This window comes from Anser brachyrhynchus (genome assembly GCF_964034855.1).
Source record: "Anser brachyrhynchus genome assembly, chromosome: 4".
NCBI classification, from domain to species: Eukaryota; Metazoa; Chordata; class Aves; order Anseriformes; family Anatidae; genus Anser; species Anser brachyrhynchus.
Window position 1 is genome coordinate 27,206,620 of NC_137698.1, and position 20,020 is coordinate 27,226,639.

General features: G+C 40.0%; 2 long non-coding RNA genes across 5 annotated transcripts in view; one reads left to right on the top strand and one right to left on the bottom strand.

Moving 5' to 3' along the window:
• LOC308193916 overlaps positions 1–14,084 on the bottom strand; it is an 88,719-nt gene extending 74,635 nt beyond the window's left edge. Inside the window, exons 1-2 of the long non-coding RNA XR_013950054.1 lie at positions 14,014–14,084; positions 12,985–13,068 (exon numbers count right to left, since the gene is read on the bottom strand). This is a non-coding gene — a long non-coding RNA (uncharacterized lncRNA). The remainder of the gene's footprint in view (positions 1–12,984; positions 13,069–14,013) is intronic.
• On the top strand, positions 1,020–14,030 carry LOC308193913. Of its 4 annotated transcripts, none has more exons than XR_013950048.1 (3): positions 1,020–3,147; positions 4,276–7,301; positions 13,889–14,030. It is a non-coding gene; the product is annotated as an uncharacterized lncRNA (long non-coding RNA). The 4 variants fall into 4 exon arrangements; XR_013950049.1 differs by lacking the exon at positions 13,889–14,030 and having other exon boundaries at positions 4,276–4,412; positions 5,222–13,063; XR_013950050.1 differs by lacking the exon at positions 13,889–14,030 and having other exon boundaries at positions 1,020–2,825; positions 3,047–3,147; positions 4,276–13,063.
• Positions 14,085–20,020: the final 5,936 nt, after the last annotated feature.

Sequence of the window (20,020 nt, forward strand, 5' to 3'; positions counted from 1 at the left end):
TGCAGCATGTTTTACTCTTTCCTTTTAATCACCTTTTCTAAGGGCTGAGCCTCCTGGATGCCATCATATACCCTGCTAAAGTGATTCCTCTAGGTGGGTGCAAGTGATTATGTGCATACAGCTCAGCTGTCTACTCCGCAGCGTGATGACAGATAGGTGTCCTAAACACCAAGACTCTCAAGTTTTGATAAAGCAAGCCTTCACTGCAAGGTACCTTATATATCTTCTCTATTGAGCTTCTATTTGCTTCGGGATAAATTACAATGACTTTTCTTATCAGCAGGGCAGCAGGAGGCATTACCATTTACTTCTGATTTTCAGTTCTCTGCAGAAATAAAGTGCCCAATGATAAGGGTGACTTCACTAAGATACATTACTAAAAGAAGCAGCTTTTTACAAATTATTTCAATTTTGTGTCTTAAAAATTAAGTATGTAAAAAGTCATTTCTAGCTCCAGTGTAAATATATTCAATCAATAAAGGAGGAAAATCGCACACTGAAGTTCTAACCCTAGTTCCTATCCTAATTTAACTGGAAGAGACGGGCAGCTTCTCTTGCTGATTAAAGGAAGATGCTAACAGCCTGCTTCTCACAGTCTCCACTCAGGTAATGGCAGCTCTAGTTAATGGAAGCGTGTGGATAAGTGGTTGACAAATGCACTCATTTTTTCTCCAGAGAGCAGAGTTGGGGTCACTCATCAGTAAGAGAAAGGACCAGAAGAAAAGGGAGAAGCAGATGGCAAACTGCATATTCTTGGTTCTATTCATGAGGAATCCTCTCAAATCAGGCTGGTCTGTGTATTTGCTTTACAACTGCTCTGTGTGGCATAGAGCAGACAGAAGGCCAGGCATTGATTTATCAGATACAGAATCTCTCCTCCTCAGTGACAGTGTCTTTTCCTTCCTTTCCATAATAGATTCTGAAAATTAACTTTTCTTATTGTGACATGGGATAGACAGTACACTTCCTCCTGGAGATCATTAAACATGGTAAAATTAAGAATTTGGGGTCTCCTACGGTATACAAACAGAGACAGGATATTCAGTGATACATAACTGGCAAAGCATCCACGAAACCACCCTGACAAATACACTGTAATCAAAAAGGAAAGTTTAACAGCAGGGTTTATTATACAGGCCTCTGCTGTCAAAAGCTAAATTGTGATTTTCCCATTTTGGTAAGAAGTCCAGTTTTAAAACTATTTCTTTTTAAATGTATTTCAATTTCGTTACATATGTTCTCAGTATGTCAGACACTAAATGAGTGAATGTTAGATGATCTGAGAGGCCTTTTCCAACCAGAATGATTCTATGATTATTTTATTAAGCACATCTTTCAGTAGCTAAAAGAAAAGGAAGCTTGACTGTAGGGCAGTAAGATGTGCTCATGCAGAAATTGCTTTGTTCATTTGTTTCATCTTCCAACCTTGGTGAAGGCAATCTTTGCAAAAATGGCTGCCACCACACCTCCCATCTGCATCCTGCTTTGATCCCCAGAGACGTGACTGCCAGCTGCTCCTACCTTTCCAGAGGAGAAAAACACACACTGGGATATGATCCCACTGTTCCACATGGTAAGTTTGATCACTATCATTCACCTGATACGCCAGTACTAGGGTAAGCATACGAGTGGATCAGGCTATCTGTATGACTGGATCTCATTCAGAGTACTGCAAAGATCAAACTAAGAACTTTGGGAGAAAGAACAAAGAACAGATGCACTATATAAGACTACTTTTAATACCTTAACAATAATAGTTAATAAGTAGTTATAATGTAGTTAATAAATAATTTAAATGACTATAAAGTCACCTAAAATGAGGCTCCATTATACTTGAGAAACACGTAAGTCCTTCAAAAAAGTGGTTCTTTTTTTCTAAATAGATGATTGATTTTTCACATGTACTGTATATTCCCTTATTTGAATATCTTGTCACTTTGGATAACAAACTATTTGTATTATTTGGTACGGATAATGTCGAAAGCTGAAACTCAACATCTTTCTAGAAAACTGAAATGGAATGAAATTAACTAAGGAGCATTCAGTCAGCCATCTCAGATTTTGTTTTATTCTTACAACCCACTTTCTGTCATTGCTGGTTTTGCTACTTTTCTGTACTTTTACCCATGACTCATTGTTGCTTGCAAATTTGAAGCATTTAATTTTAGACGTTTGTCTTCTGGGAATCAGTCATAAATGACTACAAAAACTGACAATCTTTTAAGCAAAAATGTCACCTCCCTTCAGAAACGCTTATTCTTCACTCTGTTATCTTTCTGTTATTCCATGTAGTTCTGCATAGGTAGTCTGAATTTTCATCAGCTTCAGTGAAGAATTTATTCTACATTTTCAAGGCTTAATGAAGAACTTCACTTAGCTGGGAACAATGGACTCAAACTACTTACTTGTGCTATGGTAATGGTATATCGTCAGCAAATGCTATTTTAAGGGAGCTATCAACTCCTACAACAGAAAGGTGTTCTTGATTAAATATTAGCAAATCAGTCAAAGGGATAACAAAACAAAAATATTCAGTTTGACCATTTTAGGAATGGAAGCAAACTTACAAGAATGGGTTAAATTCATACATTGACTGCTCTGAACATTTGCATATTTGCCTTGTAAATCATTTTAAGCTAGTTTTTCATGTTGTTTTCTCCCCCTGCTTTGACACTGAGCCAGCGACTTCCTGTTTTGCTGTGATATCCAGCAAAAAGCCTGCTGGGATATCACAGCTATTGTGCGGCTCTGCCAAACGAGCGAGCCCACGCAGAATGGCATGGGTCAGTGCTGTCATATCAAATGATCTTGATGGCTTTAAAGAGGTACATTTTTATCACATTGCATAAGACAAATTGCACGTGTGGCTTCTTTGACTGCATGTATGGTGGTCAGGCTGGGTGCAAGAAGAAACGGAACTCTTTGAAAACCAAGCCCAGATCACACCTTTATTTTAGATCATCTTCATACTAGCACAATAGAGATTAACTTGGCTGGTATAACACATCCTCATTTTTTTGTTGTTGTTTTGTTTTTTCTGCTTAAGAATGCAGCAATGTCCTCATAATTTTGGTTAGCAGCTTAAGTAATAACACAGAGACCACAGAAAAACAGACAGGTTTTGCTTCAAGATTACCCTGCAAAAAGGTAAGCCTTTTCAATTTATTTCTGCTTAATTTGATAGTAGAAAAAATGATAATTTTAAATGAGAGTTCATGAACTTCCAGTCAGAAATCAAGTGTTAGGTCTAATATGTGGAAATTTGAACTAACACCAACAGATCTGAGTTTAACATTAGTGTATCTTACTGTTGCACTCAAAGCAAATATAGAGACAAGCACACTTTCAACTCAAAATTCATTAAATCAAGCGGGAAAAAAAAATACTCCACAATTAGACTTAGGCTACTGCCTAGAAAAGTCAGGCTATTGCCGTAGGAGAAGTGCTGATTCTACAACAGGCAGGCAGTGGAGCACAGAGCACAGATCTCCAAGCTGAGAATTCCATCTAATTTACCATGACAGGACTTCCCTGCGGCACAGTCATATCTGTTAACTTTTCTATAAGTAATTCTGGTTTGTTGTTGGCCGGTCCAGGGAGAAGTCTATTCTGAGCCTGTCCTCACTGAGCTCAGTTCCTTCTGCTCAAATTTCCCAGCTGTGAAATAGTTCATAGTAGCCACTAAGCACTTTTCAGTAGTGAATGCAAAAGTAGCACCTGCAGGGAAGCTGTGGCTGCATGAACTGAATTCTAGGTGTCTACCTGAACACTGCAATACTAGAAAGCAGAAGGTTGTTGTGGAGTTTGTTACACTGAAAACAAGAAACAACAAATATAACAGAAAAGGAGAGACAACAACAGTGAGAGTTTGAGGGCCATTGAAGACAAGAGAGGAAAAAAAAAATACAATTTCTGAGGGACTAAGGGAATGGCATCACAGTGTATCTACTGAGGTATGGGTCTTCTATGGCTGCAGAGACCTACTGATGTGAAGACTCCTTCCAGTCAAAATGGTGAAAGAGGAAGAGAGGGCAGAGGAAGGTAGACAGGGAGATACTTGAGGAATGAATCTAACAGGAACAAAATCTAACTGATGAAAGTTAAAATTCAGAAAGGAAAGAAGGATCTTTAGGAAGGAAAGATGAGGGAAGGCAAGGAGGCGGAATTGCCCTTTATATGAGAGTTTAGTGGGAATGCATGGAGGTCTGCCACATGGGATGGATACAACCCAGCTGAAAGTTTACAGGTAAGTGTTTAATTTGTATCCGTTTCCAGGGCAGACCATCACAGGTGACATCACAGTGGGTATCTGCTACGGACTTTCTGATCAGGAAGAAGAAAGAGATGAGACATTCTTAATAGAACTGGTGGTTAACCCATGTGAAAACCTGCAAGCTCTCCAGAGACCCTGGGTATGTAGTCTTTGTACCAGAGTATGCTAAACTTCCATCTTGGTCACCACTTGTGGCTATATGAAAATTATAAAAGAGATGGCTTCCCAGCCTACAAACATGCCTTCCTTTTGCTTGCTCAGTAGTCAGGCACACTAAGGGCAAACTCAGAGCTGCTCCAAATGCCTTTGGAGCCTAATGGGAATCTTCCTGTTGACTCCAGCGAGAGACAAATAATAAATATTACACCAAAGATGCACATGGCAGGCTCATTGTGCAATATATTCATAACTGACATTTTACAGAGCTACAACGGGCCATGAGTCACGCACTACTAGAGGTAAGAGTCTGAAGACAAAAAATGTTACACACATAGTAAGAAAGAGGGGGATGAGGATACGAATGTTGTGCAGAATAATTAGAAGATAGATTTCTCCAAAAGCTACGGAAACCAAATTGTTATCCATCCACAAGGGCATTCAAGGGTCTGACAGCAGTGAGATTTTAAAGGCTCTGTAAATCAAGAATGCAGTAATAGTCCACCCAGCCATCTAGGGTAGGCATATCATGCAACATCCAACTATTCTGAAGCAAAGAAATAACAGCCTGATAAAAGCTTCTTGTTTTGCAATAGGTCTGGATATCAGCCGTATATCTGCTAAACACAGTCCCAAACAAGTTCAATAGACTAATGCACAAGACCAAATACAGCTCTGTAACAACTCCTTAACCACAGACCCATGTGCATGACACCATTAAATAGAACCACTTCTAGTGACCAGAATCCAACTACAGCTGACACTGCCTCACATTTCTTTTTACTGTTACAGGGACTGACTGAACCCATGATCCCCACATCTGTTTGTCAACTGGAACAGGAGCAGAATCTAAGTTTTTATTACCATCTACTGAAAGTCACATCATGGTACAGCAAGGGCTGGCTGCTCCCTAGGGATAGGAAGGCATATCACATACTCTGCCCAGAGGCAAGGTTCTTGCCACCCAAAGCCCATCCCCACAGTACACAAATAAGAAGGACAGGGCAGGGCAGACCTAGAGTTAGTTGGTGGCCAGTTCCAACCAAGAGTCCAGATCCTCAGGCAAGTTCTTCATGATAAGGCACAAGGCTGAGGCCGGGCCAGGAAATCAGTCTTCAGGTTAGGGTCTAGATCAAGAGGGCCAATGGATGGGCAGAGCTGTGGCTGAGCTGGAGAGCTGCGGCCCTCCAACATAGCTCAGGCAGGGACTGAAGGCTGCAGGACAAACTGAAATCATGCTCCTGGGGCCACAGACAGGGGTGGAGGCAGAGGCTGCAGGTAAGGCTGCTCAGGGCTTTTAAGGCCTAAGTGCCCTGACAGGTCAGGTCTATGTTCCTTCACCAGCTGCAACCAATTCAAGGATTTAAGACAGTTACAATTTGCACGTAATTAGCATGGATTAATGTTCTCTGGGCATTTCTAGTCAAAGGGCTAAGAATAGTTATGGCCACAGTAGGGAACAATAAACATAATGACCGGTACCAATTTTGCTTTGATTTAGCAATGACAGATTTGGGACCAGCTTTTGACTATCAAATCCTATTAGCTAGGAAGAAAGCAGAAAGGCAATTCCTGTTTTACAAAGGTTGTATTTTTTTTTTGCGTATCTATTATAAAATATTATAACCCACTGTACATGATAGAATTGTAAATGTAATAGTAACTGCCTTTGTTACATGCAAATTTTAAGGTAAACTTAAATCTATTTATCTTTCACTCCTTCAGTTGCTGAATGTACAAATGCTCCATAACACTGTGATCCCATTGAAATCAATGAGGATCATTGTCATTCCCCTTTGTTAGATTTTCATTTTTTTGCTCCTCAATATTTTACTGAAAATCAATCAAAAAAAGAAAAGCGGCTAGGTCAACTACATTGACATCTGGCTCAAGGTTTCATTAAAATATTGTTAAAATACTAGACAGACTAACAAAGACCAAACATTACCCCATATAAGTTAACCCTACAACTATAATGAAAGCCCTCTTTCACACATGCTACTATAAAGCCTTTGTTAGTAAGAATTCCCCTTCTTGGATACTCAAAATGAAGTATTGTTCATTGCCATATGGCTCATATTAAATACAAGGAAACAAACAAAACAGAGTAAGTCTTTGACATTTTAATGACCATGGATCAGCTACTCCTACCAGAAGCCTCTCTGCTGGCTAATTACAGTCCCTGTTAAAAACATGAACTCTGTTTCTAGACTAATTTCAGCTCCTGCCTTTTTCCTGTTAATTTTGAGTTCAAATCTTGGTTCTGGGAAAGGTTACTTGTATTATAAGTAGCCCTTAAAGACCTCATCTAAGATGAGGGTGCCTTTGTCGTTGCATAATTGGACAGTAAAATAAAGTTCTTGAATAAGATAGTTGAATTGATTGCACAAGACAGAGAGAAATACTGAATATGAATGGAAAACAGAGTGCCTCCATTTTAGCATAAGGGGTGTTCTGCTGTGGGGGAAAGGTTCTTTTAGGACCCATGCTGGTGGTCTGTCTGGCTCCAAGAGCTGATCAATAAAATCTCCCACAACCACAGGCTTCTCCATTAATCTTTGTCTTAAGAATCCAAGTGAGCTACTGAATAGTGCCAGCTCATACTGCTATCAGGAGCATTTGTAGGTTTGTATTAGTTCATGGGATCTTCCCTCAATCACCATTTGAAAAGAAGAGAATTGCTATTGGATATAGATGAGATGGAAAAGATCATATATACATCATACAGTATGTGTTAAATGTAAATCATTTATCTTTTGAAGGAAAGACAAGGTGATCAGATTTAGGAAGCCCCATCTGATTAAAGAAAAAACTGAACCACACAAAATGGGAACAGAGTAACTCAAAGTCACATGAAAGACTGATGCACATGGTAAGAACAGAAACACCACTGGATTGCAGCCTACCATGATGTCAGAGTACTACCTCATACTAGAAGAGACATCCTGTTAAAAGAGGAGAAAACCACAAAACAATGTTATTATCTAATTGTTAACATCCTTGTGAAATCAAACCAACCACTGTTGCCAGACTCTCTCATAGACTGTCCCGTATTATGTGGAGGAAAAATATTAAGTGTTCATGCGTGGACAGACTGAGCTTGAGTATCACAGAGATAAGGCAGCACACCATAGGTATGAGAAATGATATAACACTAAATCATTTCTTACACTATACCCCTATTAAAACTAAGTACTTTTAAGGCTCTAGATGAGCCCGTATCTATGTTGAGAAAGAGGAGTGATTCCAAGGGACAAAATAATGTATTTTCAGTAATTCAGAGCCATGAGGCAGGATGATTTTCCTACATAACAGCTTGGGAAAAACAAGGGTAGATGCTACAACAATCTGATAGTGATGAAGGCAGCTGCACAGAAACGTGACCGGCACTGCTAAAAACCTGACGTTCACGTAACACAACAACTCTAACAGGGAAATTTGCCCTCGTCATTCCCTGTACACAAATGTTTACTCCAATAAATAGTGTTGAGAGAAAAGTACATATTAGCTGCCTCCATTACTTCCAGATGCTGCCTTGCTCTGCATGGAGTATTAGTTAGACGTGATGAAGGAAACAAACACAAGAAATGTGAGATTGGTAAGAAACAGGCTAAATGGAACACAGTGATTTACACTGACAGGGGAACTGCTCAGACAGGGGACAAGTCTTAAAGGAGTTCTTCAAGGATGCATTTTACGGTGCATCTTGCCTTAATATTTTTGTTGATGACATGGACACAAAAAACACATTTACTAATGTTTGCTGATGTTAAAAACTGGGAAGCAGCACCAGTCTGTATGAGGACTGGAATAGCATACACAAAGTTCTGTATGACCCTGAGGACTGAAGTAATAGAAATGGGATTAAATTTTAATATTACAAATTTTGTTTATGTACCGTGGAAGTGAATCCCGAGCATTTTCTCATAACTGTCTTGGTATTACAATATAAAAGGAATGCCAACATTTTTTGTCAGAGTAAAAAGATGAAAAACACAGAAGACTGAAAAGTATCACTTCTCAAAGTGTACCAAGTATCTGGAACGGGTGGTTTTGTTGCAGATACTAATATTATGAGAATCTAAGAAGAGCAACTGATCAGTTGACGTGAAGATGCTGAAACCTGGGGCTCTGGTTAAGACTCCCAAGGATCTGTGTTGTGCTGTTATCCAGTGTATCAGAGAGGAATGGTAATAGAGAGGCAACAGTATGTTACCAACAGATCCCAAAAAGACACAATTTCATAGGCTGCTTTCAGGTGAACAGATATACCTGGGTGACAGTCATTCAGATCAGGGAGTCAAACGCATTCAGACTAATCAAGTAATTTATTTCATATGCTGATAGCCACAGAATCTGGTTTGCAGATGGAAGGGGACATAGACTATCATACAGAACTTGGCACTGTAAAGGTGATCACGTACAAAAGGGCCTGAAAGGAGAAGGGGAAGATAAGAAGCTCTAGATCATACGAAGTTAATCCAAAAAGTGCAATTTTACCCACTGTTATTGTAATAGGACATATTCTCATCACACTTTTAGCCTTGCATGACATTCATTTCTCAGCTGGCGTGCATAAGGTGTGTTGCAACTCTCCATCAACTGCAAATGAGATCACCATCAAAAGAAGACTTGATGTAGGTAAAGTGTAAAAGATAGGCAAGATGATTTTCATTGGGACTGGAGGCAACATTTATTTCTACAATTTGGAAGAGGTAAGAACTAGCACAGAATAGCACAGGCTGCAATAAAGCGTCTATTTCCTTCCATTATTCTACTTTTGAGGAAGTATTTAGGTCAGTAATTCATGAATATTCATCAAGGACCTAGACCTTGACTGTATCTCAGCATATTAGTGCTTGATACCAAAATTTCAAAGTCTATAGCTACACAGTTAGCAAATCCCAGTGACAACATCTAATTCAGGGTGCCATCCTTAAGAAAGAAAAAAAAATAGCATTTTTTTTTCTGGATATTGATAATGGCATGATCTTTCATCTGTACATTATAATTCACAGATGAGCTAGTAGTATGAATGTGATTCAGTAAAAGCTAGCCCATATGAGATGAAATATCTTTAAAATATGACAGAACTTCATATTTCAAAACTGAACAAAGTCACAGCTTTCCCTAGTTATTTTCTCTATTGATAGAGACTTTAACAAACATGAAGCAAACTTTTACTCCCTGAGACATGTTCCTCCCGCATAAATTCATGCAGAATACTCCTCCAGGGTTTTGCTATTGCTGTATCTAACTCCATGAGCCAACAGGACATCTCTTTTCTAGAATACTGTTCACCAGAACCTATGACAGGGAGTTTAGAAGTATTGATTAACCAGAATAAAATATGGATTTATCTAAACACTACTTAGCAATGATATGCCACCAGAGACCCACACGAATTTTTACAAATCTGAGCAAGTTTTGCCAGACACAAGTGAATAAAAAGCATTCCCCCTACACAAATACCGGCACATAAAAACACAGGTACATGAATCTTCTGGACAAACAGATGATCACCTCTGAGAATATACCACATACCCTGCCAATCACTTTTTTGTTGAAAACACTGGAAAGATAATGGAAGTAAAATAAAATCCCAATTTCTAAGTCAGCAACTGACTTCTTGCCATAAGCTGACAGACTGCAGTCTAGGACTCACCAATGTGAAAAACATGTCATACAGTTCTTTCTTAGCATCCGAACTGTCCTGACTTGGTTTACCCAGAAGTGCCACAACTGAAATATTTTAGATGTATAGTTAAATTACATGTTTTCTTCAGTCTGTCATAACTCATAGAAAAAAAAAATTGTTCAGTTTGCAAACAGATGAAATTGTTTCAGGTCATCTCCGTACTTGGTGCCTTTTTGAAAGACAAACAGTAAGGGTACACCTAATAATTCCTTTAACAATTTTTTGAAGATGAAAAATACAAAAGTGAATACACATTGAAGAACATTCCAAAGGGACAGTCTCCCTTAGATATGCAAAGAAGCACAGAATTTGTAGCATGAATAGCAGTATTGGATTCCATGATAATCTTTCAGTCATTATATTATTGCAAACTGCTGTCCTGCTCACATTAGTGAATTATATTCCAGTTAAAAACATTCACTAGCTATATCTGTCTTGGGAGACATTTACCTCACTGCCCAGACATTACCATAATTTATTATATAGTATACATACCTACTTTTATCTCATTCAGTTGACAAAGCAGACTTTAAACAGGTTTTCAACCCAATACAACCATCCATTCTAACACTCTACACTCTAATATTCAGGACTAAATGTGTACTGAACTGCTATTTTGAAGGGTGTGATGAGAGTAATAAGGTATCACCTTACAAAGTCCTCCATGGAATATGTATTTGAAGAAGTATTGCACAAAATTTACAGTAAATGAATCTTGAGCTAAGGGCCAAGCAGCAGGAATTCAATCCATCTGTAGGTGAAGGCAAGCATTAAATTTCCGTTTGATTCTGTAATTACGCTGGGATCTTACATATACTTTAGACATTCAGAAAATCTGCACCATTCAGAGAGACAAACACATCCATACACAGCCCCCTGTTTTCAAAAGAAAGACAACTTGTCCAAATCTGCCGTGGTACCACTACTTTACACCCAACCTTCACACAGGTTGTTTCATGGATCAGATTCCTTCTGCAGAAAAAAATATTTAAGGAAGTTAGCACAGATCCTTTCCTCACTCTTTCACGGTACCTGAGCAAAACTGATCTTCTGCTCCTGTATTTTCCGTTTACGTATCATTTTTTCACTAAGTTAATCTCTGCTTAAGGGAGTTATATGTAGGGAGCCTCACAGAGCACCAACCACTTGACTAGATCCACTGACGTGCCTCATGCATGCAAGTATTTAACTAAAATAGTATAATAAGCATTAGCTTTGCAGACCAAAAACAAAGGGAATCCGTCCTTTTGAAAGCCTCTAAACACTTATATTTTTAGTATTTTTGCTTCAAAAACACTATGTTAAGAATAGATTTACCAGGGGGCACATAAAGGAGCTACAGATCCTGCTCGAGCCCATTTGCTCTGCACAGATTGATGCGCTCTCCATGTTGTACGACAGAGGATACATTGTGCTGTTCAACGGCACCCTTATTCACATCCTGCCTGCATCCAGCCCTGATGTATAGCGGTACTGTGTGAACAGATGGCTTTCATGATAGTTTTGAAACTAAGAAGGCACCAGTTTGAATTGCAATTTTATTTTTAACCATTCTACAAGTGATGCCTGCAATCTAAGACACAACTGTATCTAACGTGGTGCTGATCACAGCTATGCAAAAGCACCAGTATGAATAGGTGGACAGTTCTGAACGGTTACCTTATATAGATCACATTGTTCTAAAGGGCAATCCATGACCATGGAGAGGTTTAAAGACCTACCATCAAGTTAGCAAACGATCTTGCCGTTGCTTTTCAGTCCTCATCTTCTTTCTCTTGTGGTAACTACATTAAAACGTGATGAATTTAACAGACTGCTCCAAAAACTACAGCAAGGACACTTGTGCAGCTTGAATTCTGGATTCCTGGATAACCAGAATAGTATGACTCAGAGGACCCTATCAGCTTTCCAGTCATCTATTTTACAAAAATACTTGAAGTACTTTTTAAACATTTCCAACTATAATTGCGTGGTTATTTTAGCCCTTTGCATTTACACTGTTAAATACTCAAATTAAACAAGACTAATTGCACATTCTTTCTGTACAGGATGATATTTATCCCAAGTGGTGTAACTGGCACTTTGCTTATGCTTCATTTGTACACTGTAACGCAGGGTAATACAGAGATACCCAAGTTAACTGGAAAGAACAAGATCATGACAATTACAGCAAAAGCGCAGACAACATGGAAGGGAGGAGAAGTTGAAGGAAAACTACCTTCCAGAACATAACATTCTTAAGCTTCCGCACTTGGGCACCTCTAAGCAGCTTTACAATATTTTTACCAGTGAATAAATCAGAGTACCACGCAGTAATTACCTTTGATACACACACACACAAACGTTTATATAACATTACAGGATCCTACTAGAGCAGCTTTCTTTCATCGACCAATTCCATATGCCTTTACTACACAGAAGCCCAAGTCGTCCAGAATAAACGGCCACTTGATTACACACTCTCCAGGGCCTTATTGCTCTGCCGGATAGTAATTATGCCATCAAGGTTTCCATGACAACTTTCTTTGCACATGACAGACCCCAACTCAAGTAGCTCATTTAAAGTGATAGGACACATTTCAGTTCAAAGCTAATTACAACGAACTTTCACTTTCCAACTCATCCTATCTACTCTGACACGACACCCACAAGGGACTCCCAGTTTCTTTGGCCACATGTTGTATTCTCCATTGAATTAAGACACATGCAAAGTGTAATCTACTTTTCACTTGTGGAGCAGGTCACTGAAATCCAAAGCTACTGTCAGGCCTGAATAGGATACAGGGAGTAAATAAATCATATGGAAATAAGATTACATGCACTGACTCTAAAAAGTCCCAGATATCATGTCATTTACCTGTTTCGTCCAAAAAGCGAGTGGATCATTCAACAGCTGTGCTGCATCCCATGAGAGGCAATGTCATATAGGCAGAAAGGATTTCTGAGAAACACAAGGAGCTTCCAGTTAGATACAGATTGCTTATTTAATGAGTGAAGAATAAAATGACTACACTAATTAATATTGTGATAAAAGACTCACTTAAGAATCACTGATAAGTACTTAACTATTATTAGTCAGAAATGCTGCCAGATCATACAATATTTCATTCGCTTCAGAAAAGATGAAGCTTTAAGAGGTTAATGTCTGTTCTGGTTTACAGAAATTTAACTGTTTGCTTCCTATTACCATTAGCAGCCACGTGATTAAATCACCATGATTTATTTTAAAGAATAAAAAGTATTAGTAATTTCTATGATGTTTACAATTCCTAATTTCTCTCCAGACAACTCTCGCTGTTTTGTGGACATTTTCAGTCCTTGTCTCATACCACAAAATCCACTTGAGTATCACGATCATACTGTACATATAGTTACTAATATGATGAGCGTGTAGTCAACTGCAGGCTAAAGACATCAACTATTTGTTGTTGTCCTTTATAATGATTTTCAAGTATATACAAGTATGTAGCAACAAAGCTCCTTCCTACTCCAAACCATGTTTTGGCTAGCTCAGTTTACTCATTCTTGATTTTTTTTCCAAAAATTATGCCAATTCAAAAACTATTCTACGTAGATTGTTGACTGAAATGTTGTGAAGATGTACATTTGGGATCAGGTGGAGAGGAGGAGAAAGGTTTTAGTTACATCACAAAGCAAAGCTAATATATTAATGGTGAATATGAAACAAGACAACTGCAAAGTTAAACGGTGGCTTGTAATAATGTATAGATCAAATTTTATCAATTTTCTTATTCCTCCAGTGAATGCTCGGCTATCACATAACTAAGCGTGGAGCCTACTTTGCACAGGAGCCCCTGATGACTCTATGTGACTCTATTCTGAGACATACCAAGAAGAAACTTCATGTAAATGGCAAGCTTCTCACCGAGCACTCCCTCCACGTATCCTGAATTTTCTTGCTGTTCAAGAATCGCTATTCAGACAGCACCAATGGGCTGTACAAGCTACCACTAAGATCTTAGCGGTCAGGATGCTCTCAGGGCAAGGGTGGGAACTGGACAATGGGAAACTTCTGGAAGCTGTAATGAGTAAGATGACAGTCACAAGAGTGTACTTTACTGCACCTCCAACTCCCATCTGAAATGCAAATCTAAATCTTTATGTCCTCATTGTTTTTTACTTAGGAAGTAATACACTGCAGTCTTCTCAGACCTCTCACTTTCCTTTGTATTCTTGGTAATCAGCCCAAAGGATACTTTATCAGAATTTGGCCCATACCAGAAATATTGTTGTCATATTAAAAAGTCCATATACAATTAAGAGGACTACACTGCAAATTATTAAAAAATAACTTTTTGGTAGGAAACTGGCCCCATTGGACCAGTCCTCTTCTGAAGAAAAAGTTACCCTTGACCTTTTGTTTAACAAGATATACACAGCAGATGCTCTCCCATGGGGTTTCTGAGATGTTATTCCACAATTTATTCCACAATTATACATAACCACAGTGTTTGACAAAAGTCTGTGGTCTGTTTCATTTGATGGCTTAATGCTAGCTGGTCAGCTGAAAGTCACAGGAGTCTCTACACAACAGAACTTGCTACAACCTCCTAAAAGTATAGCTGCATACGTTTTTCTTAGACAAATAAAATAACTACTGATCATAACATGACATTTGCATAAATAAATAAAGTACAGAACATTACATTTCCAAATATACTAGAATTACCTATCACTACTCAATCTTTCTGAGATGTCTTATGATATTACATGGATGTGAGCATCAGCCCTGGAATAACCCCATGGCTAAATATTTCTGGATGTGGCAATAATACCTTTGTAAGCATTTCTTGTTTATGTGTACTAAAGTCTCTCTACTTAACTCCCTCAGTTGCTCAAACCCTTTAATAACTTTCTCTCCTATGCCCATGAGACATTTATGCATACATTCTGGAGTTCACATTTTGCCATGAACTTTTAAAGTTGCTAGTTTGAACCTATTTTAAGGCACAAATTATGCTATATATATATAGCCCCCTGCCCCAGAGGACACCCCTTCCTTGCCTGGCCACAAACTAGAATGATTAAGGAATAAGTATGGCAATTATGCAGGGAAAAAAAAAAAAAAAAAAAAGAAGCGATGGTGAGTTATACTGTGGGGGCTCTTGGCATCACTACAAACTCCCTGAGCACCAGCCAGCTAAACAATCCAAAATCTCAAAACTACTTTTTCTAGTTACATCTTCTGAAAACTGGAACCAGAAATGAAGAGGTTAAACAGACAGGGAGCAGGCACAGCAGAAATACTGTCACCCACTGGCCAAGGCCAATACTCTGATAAGGGAACATCTACATAGAGAACAAATTACATCACCTTCACTCTGGCCTGTAATAAGAATTTATACAGCTTTTTAAATAAAGCTTTAGATTTTGGTAGTACTTTGTCTGTTGGTTTGGTGTTTGTTTGTTTGTTTGTTTGTTTTCCATCCTGCCACTGTAAGAACTTTCATTTAGAGTTGTTCTCTTCATCTGGTGCCACAGCTTCCCAGTGGAGCCTGTAGGAACCAGGTTACTGTGCTAAGGGCTGATTCAGCCCTGATGTGAAAGGGGTGGCAAGCCCACGACTTCAGTAGGTCTGCATCAAGGGGAAAAGCCAGACTCCACCTTCTCCTGCCACCATCCTGATGAGAACAGGGTTGTTTCATGCTCCTGGGTGTAAGCTTGCCAGTAGGCAGTGCCAGTGCCATTGTCTTTCGGTGTGCTATAAATATGGGTTGGGCTTTGGATGTATTTCCCTGCATTGGCAGTTGTTTATGGTAGCTTATAGTATCAAGACAGATGAACGGGAAGTGGCATCACATAAAACAGAGTTGGATGTGTTGTCAGTGCTACCTGTGTTGTGCAAGGGTGCACTGTAGCAATCCCGGGCAAGCATCAAACTTGACTAGTTCCAGAACTGGAAACAGCAGAGCTGTGTCAGCACCGTGCTGCACTTGAATTAATTAGTCAGGCTTAGAGATGGAAAGCTAACTTGTTTGGGGACGGACTGTGCTGATGCTACACAGCTCTGGGCGCTGAAGCTGTTAGCTGGGAATGTCACAGTAAGAATACAGCAGGTTTTGCGCTACTAGCCAGGGGATGTTAAAAGCAGCAACAGTTTATTGTACTGTTGCAGTAGAAGCTGTACGGGGCAGAAACACCCAAGCAGGTCTGTGGGAAGAGCCTTAAATATGAACATGAGTCCAAAGTCAAAATTACACGTTAGTGTTGTCTTTAAGATTTATATAAAACCAGCTTTTGTTCCTTTTAATCTTTTCTGGTAGCCAGGATGCACAGAAAAGTGCAAGAAGGAATATTTCTTACAGAAGCAACTAAATATAATTGGATTGCTCACCCCAAACCATACACTGAAGCTCAGGATTTAGTCACTCGTGGTACACTTTTTCTGACGAGATGATGAGTGCGTAGGTAGTGAGTGGGAAGTGTATCTGTGGGAAAAGCACCAGGCTAGGCTGAAACTCAGGTCAACATTCAAGGCACCTCAAATCTCAAGGAAGCAGTGACGTATGAGACAATCTGCTTAATCAGCCTGCTGAGGTTGGTGTAGGTGGGATGCTCAATGTCCAGGTTGTCATCTCAGATGTCATAGATGGCCTTGTTGTCCACCATGTAGTCAGTGTTCCAGGGTGGTGTGGGTGGTGAGGATGGAGTTGTAGGGCTCCATCACTGCTGTGGAGACCTGTAGGGCTGGGTATACAGAGAACTCCAGCTTAGATTTCTTGCCGTTCTCCACAGAGAGCCACTCCATGAGGCAGGAAGTGAATCCCAAGCCCATGCCTCCCCCAAAGCTGTGGAAGACCAGGAAACTCTTGGAGCTTACTGCACTGGTCAGCCATTTTACAAGCCCTATCAACAACTGAGTCACTATCTCCTTCCCGGTGGTGTAGTAGCCCTGAACACAGCTGTTGGCAGCATCTCTCTTGCCACTGATGGGCTGCTCCAGGTAGAGGAGTGTGCAGTATGTCCCAGTCCAGGCTTCATCAATGGTGGTGGGCTCCAGGCCAACAAGTATTGCTCTGGGCACACGTTTCCCTGAGTCTGTCTCATTGAAGAAGGACCCAAAGGAAGAATCTGTTTGCCCTGAGGATGCCTTGGAGGAAATGACGCCATCTAGCTAGATCCCATGGTCTAGGAGATACTGTTCCCAGTAGGAATTCTCAGAATCACAGAATGGTTTGGGTTGGAAAGGCCCATAAAGCCCACCCAGTCCCAACCCCCTGCCATGGACAGGGACACCTCCCACCAGACAGGTTGCCCAAAGCCCCGTCCAGCCTGGCCTTGAGCACCTCCAGGATGGGGCATCCACAGCTTCTCTGGGCAACCTGTGCCAGTGCATCAGTGTACACATACTGAAGAATTTCTTCTAAATATCTAATCTAAATCTACCGTATCTTGGTTTAAAACCATTGTACCTTGTTCTATCACTATACAGCCTGGTAGAGTCCCTCTCCAGCTTTCATGCAGGCCCCCTTTAAGTACTGGAAGGCTACTACAAGGTCACCCCAGAGCTTTCTCTTCTCTAGGATAAACAAACCCAGCTCTCTCAGCTGTTCTTCACAGGAGAGGTGCTCCAGCCCTCTGATCATCTTCATGTCCCTCCTCTGGATCCACTCTAACAGGTCCATGTCTTTCTTATGCTGGGAGCCCCAGGGCTGAACCCTGTCCAGGTGGGGTCTCACAAGATGGAATAGAGGGGGAGAATCACCTCTGTCGACCCGCAAGCTACACTTCTGTTGATACAGCTCAAGATACAATTGGATTTCTGGGCTCTAAATGCACATTGACAGCTCATATTCAGTTTTTCATCCACCAATACCCTCTCCACTGCTCAAAATCTCCTCACCACGAAGCCTGTATTCATGTTTGGGATTGCCCATTTGGATGCCAGCCTGGCTGCTGTTGACAGAAACACACTCCCTCACGGCACTGTACCACCTAGGCACCTTACCAACACCACACCCATCTCACTGAGAACACAAGGGATTATCTCCAACAGGAGGTGGACTCGATGATGCCTGTGGGTCCTTCCTAAGTTGGGGTAGTCTTAGGATTCTGTGACCCCCACAGCAGTAATGGCTACAAAACTTGTTTGAGGGTTATTTATCTGAAAATGTAAACTACTGCCTCTTGGGGTGTTAAAATACAAACATGGTTTTACCCAGCTCCTTAGGGAGTCTTGCCAGCCAGTTATGGCTAGCAATTTTCTGTCTCTAATGACCAGACAGAAATATGATCAATTCCGCCAATTTAGCTCCTGAATTAAAAGGAGAGAGGGAATTACACTGAGGTGCTTGCCTCCTGACTCACTAGCCTAAGCTGGAATGACTCCGAGCCACTGTTTTCCACTTCCTCACCCCATTATTTCTTAGGGGAGGGAGCCAAGGCATATGTACCAGATGATGATAATATAATCAGTCAAAACTTAGTTAATACTCATCATTTCATTATTTGTATTGATTAACACCCTGGCATCTAGTGACAGCAGAGAATGAATTGAATTACACTGCACATTAGGAAACTGTCCCACTAAATCAGGGTTGTAAAACTCGAGATGAGGAATAGTATGTGTAAAAACAAATACAAAAGACATGACAGTCCTAGAAGTTACTAATGGTATGGCAATGTATGCAGGGTTTGTTTTGGTGGTAAGCATACTATTAAGTGATCCTTCTTCCCTATTAAAAATGTAAAGCCTCACAAGGCGGTATCTCCTAAGAATCTGTTGATTAAGAAACTTGTTATTAGACTCATTTTATTTTTTATGTCTCAGACCAAAGATTTTAGTGTGGCACCCACTTGGTTTTACACATTTTATCTTCCTTATGCATACGCTGCATTTTGTAAACATGCAGGGAAGGGTTTAAGCTGAAAAGTTACAGATAAAGAGAACCACAACACATACAAATAACAGAAGACCTAACTGGAAAATTAATCTTGTACTGATATTGCCTGGCTCAGAAAACAGTGTCCTGCTAGAAATAAAATTGGGTTAGGTTTACTAACAATTCTACTTCTTGTTGGGAAATAGGAAATACCTTGTTGGATAGGTGTTTACATTAGCAGCTCCTTACATGAGTACATTCTTACGGGAAGACTCTTAACTTCCCAGGATAATACATTCAGCTGAACTGAGCCTGACCAGTGCTTTGAAAGTACTTAGCTGTGCTTCCTAGTAAACTAGGTAAATTATAATGGTCTGTTTGTTATCTATAGATCTTAACTGCTGTGTAAGGCAAATGGTCCTACTTAAACTGTAGTTGGGTACAATTGCAGGAGTAAAAAAGAAATTAAATGTAGAATAGGGTGGTTGTAGGGGTCAGAGTTCCGAGCACTAATTTATGCAATCAGAACAGTTTTCCTATATTCAATATAGAGCAGAAAGGCAGGCTTTGGCTCGCAGTAAAATACTACTGCCAACTTAAAATCAGAGTCTACTGCTAGCTACCAGATCTAAATAAACAGTGGTTCAAAATGCTGGATTACAACAGTACCAGGCTGTGAGTTTACATTTCTGCCAAGAGTTGTTATTGAAAGGCTCTCTGAACTGATGCCAAAATAATATTAATCACTACAGTAAAATGCATATGTGACTTCAAGCCCTTCACAGCAAACTACCGTATATCTTCATCCATATTCTAGTTTAAACATTCACTGTACAAAGCAACATGAAGCTTCCAGGATTTCTCAGGAAATAGATGGCCTGCAATATCCTGATGAGTTTTCCTCCAGTGACACGATTTTTTTTTTCATCCTCCCACTGCGTTTTCTTCTTTCATTCATCATGTATATATAGCCTACCTCACGGAACTGCAAGGGGAGCTGGCGGGGATCCAGGACAACCTGTCAGCACAGGCAGCACTAAGATGGTGACT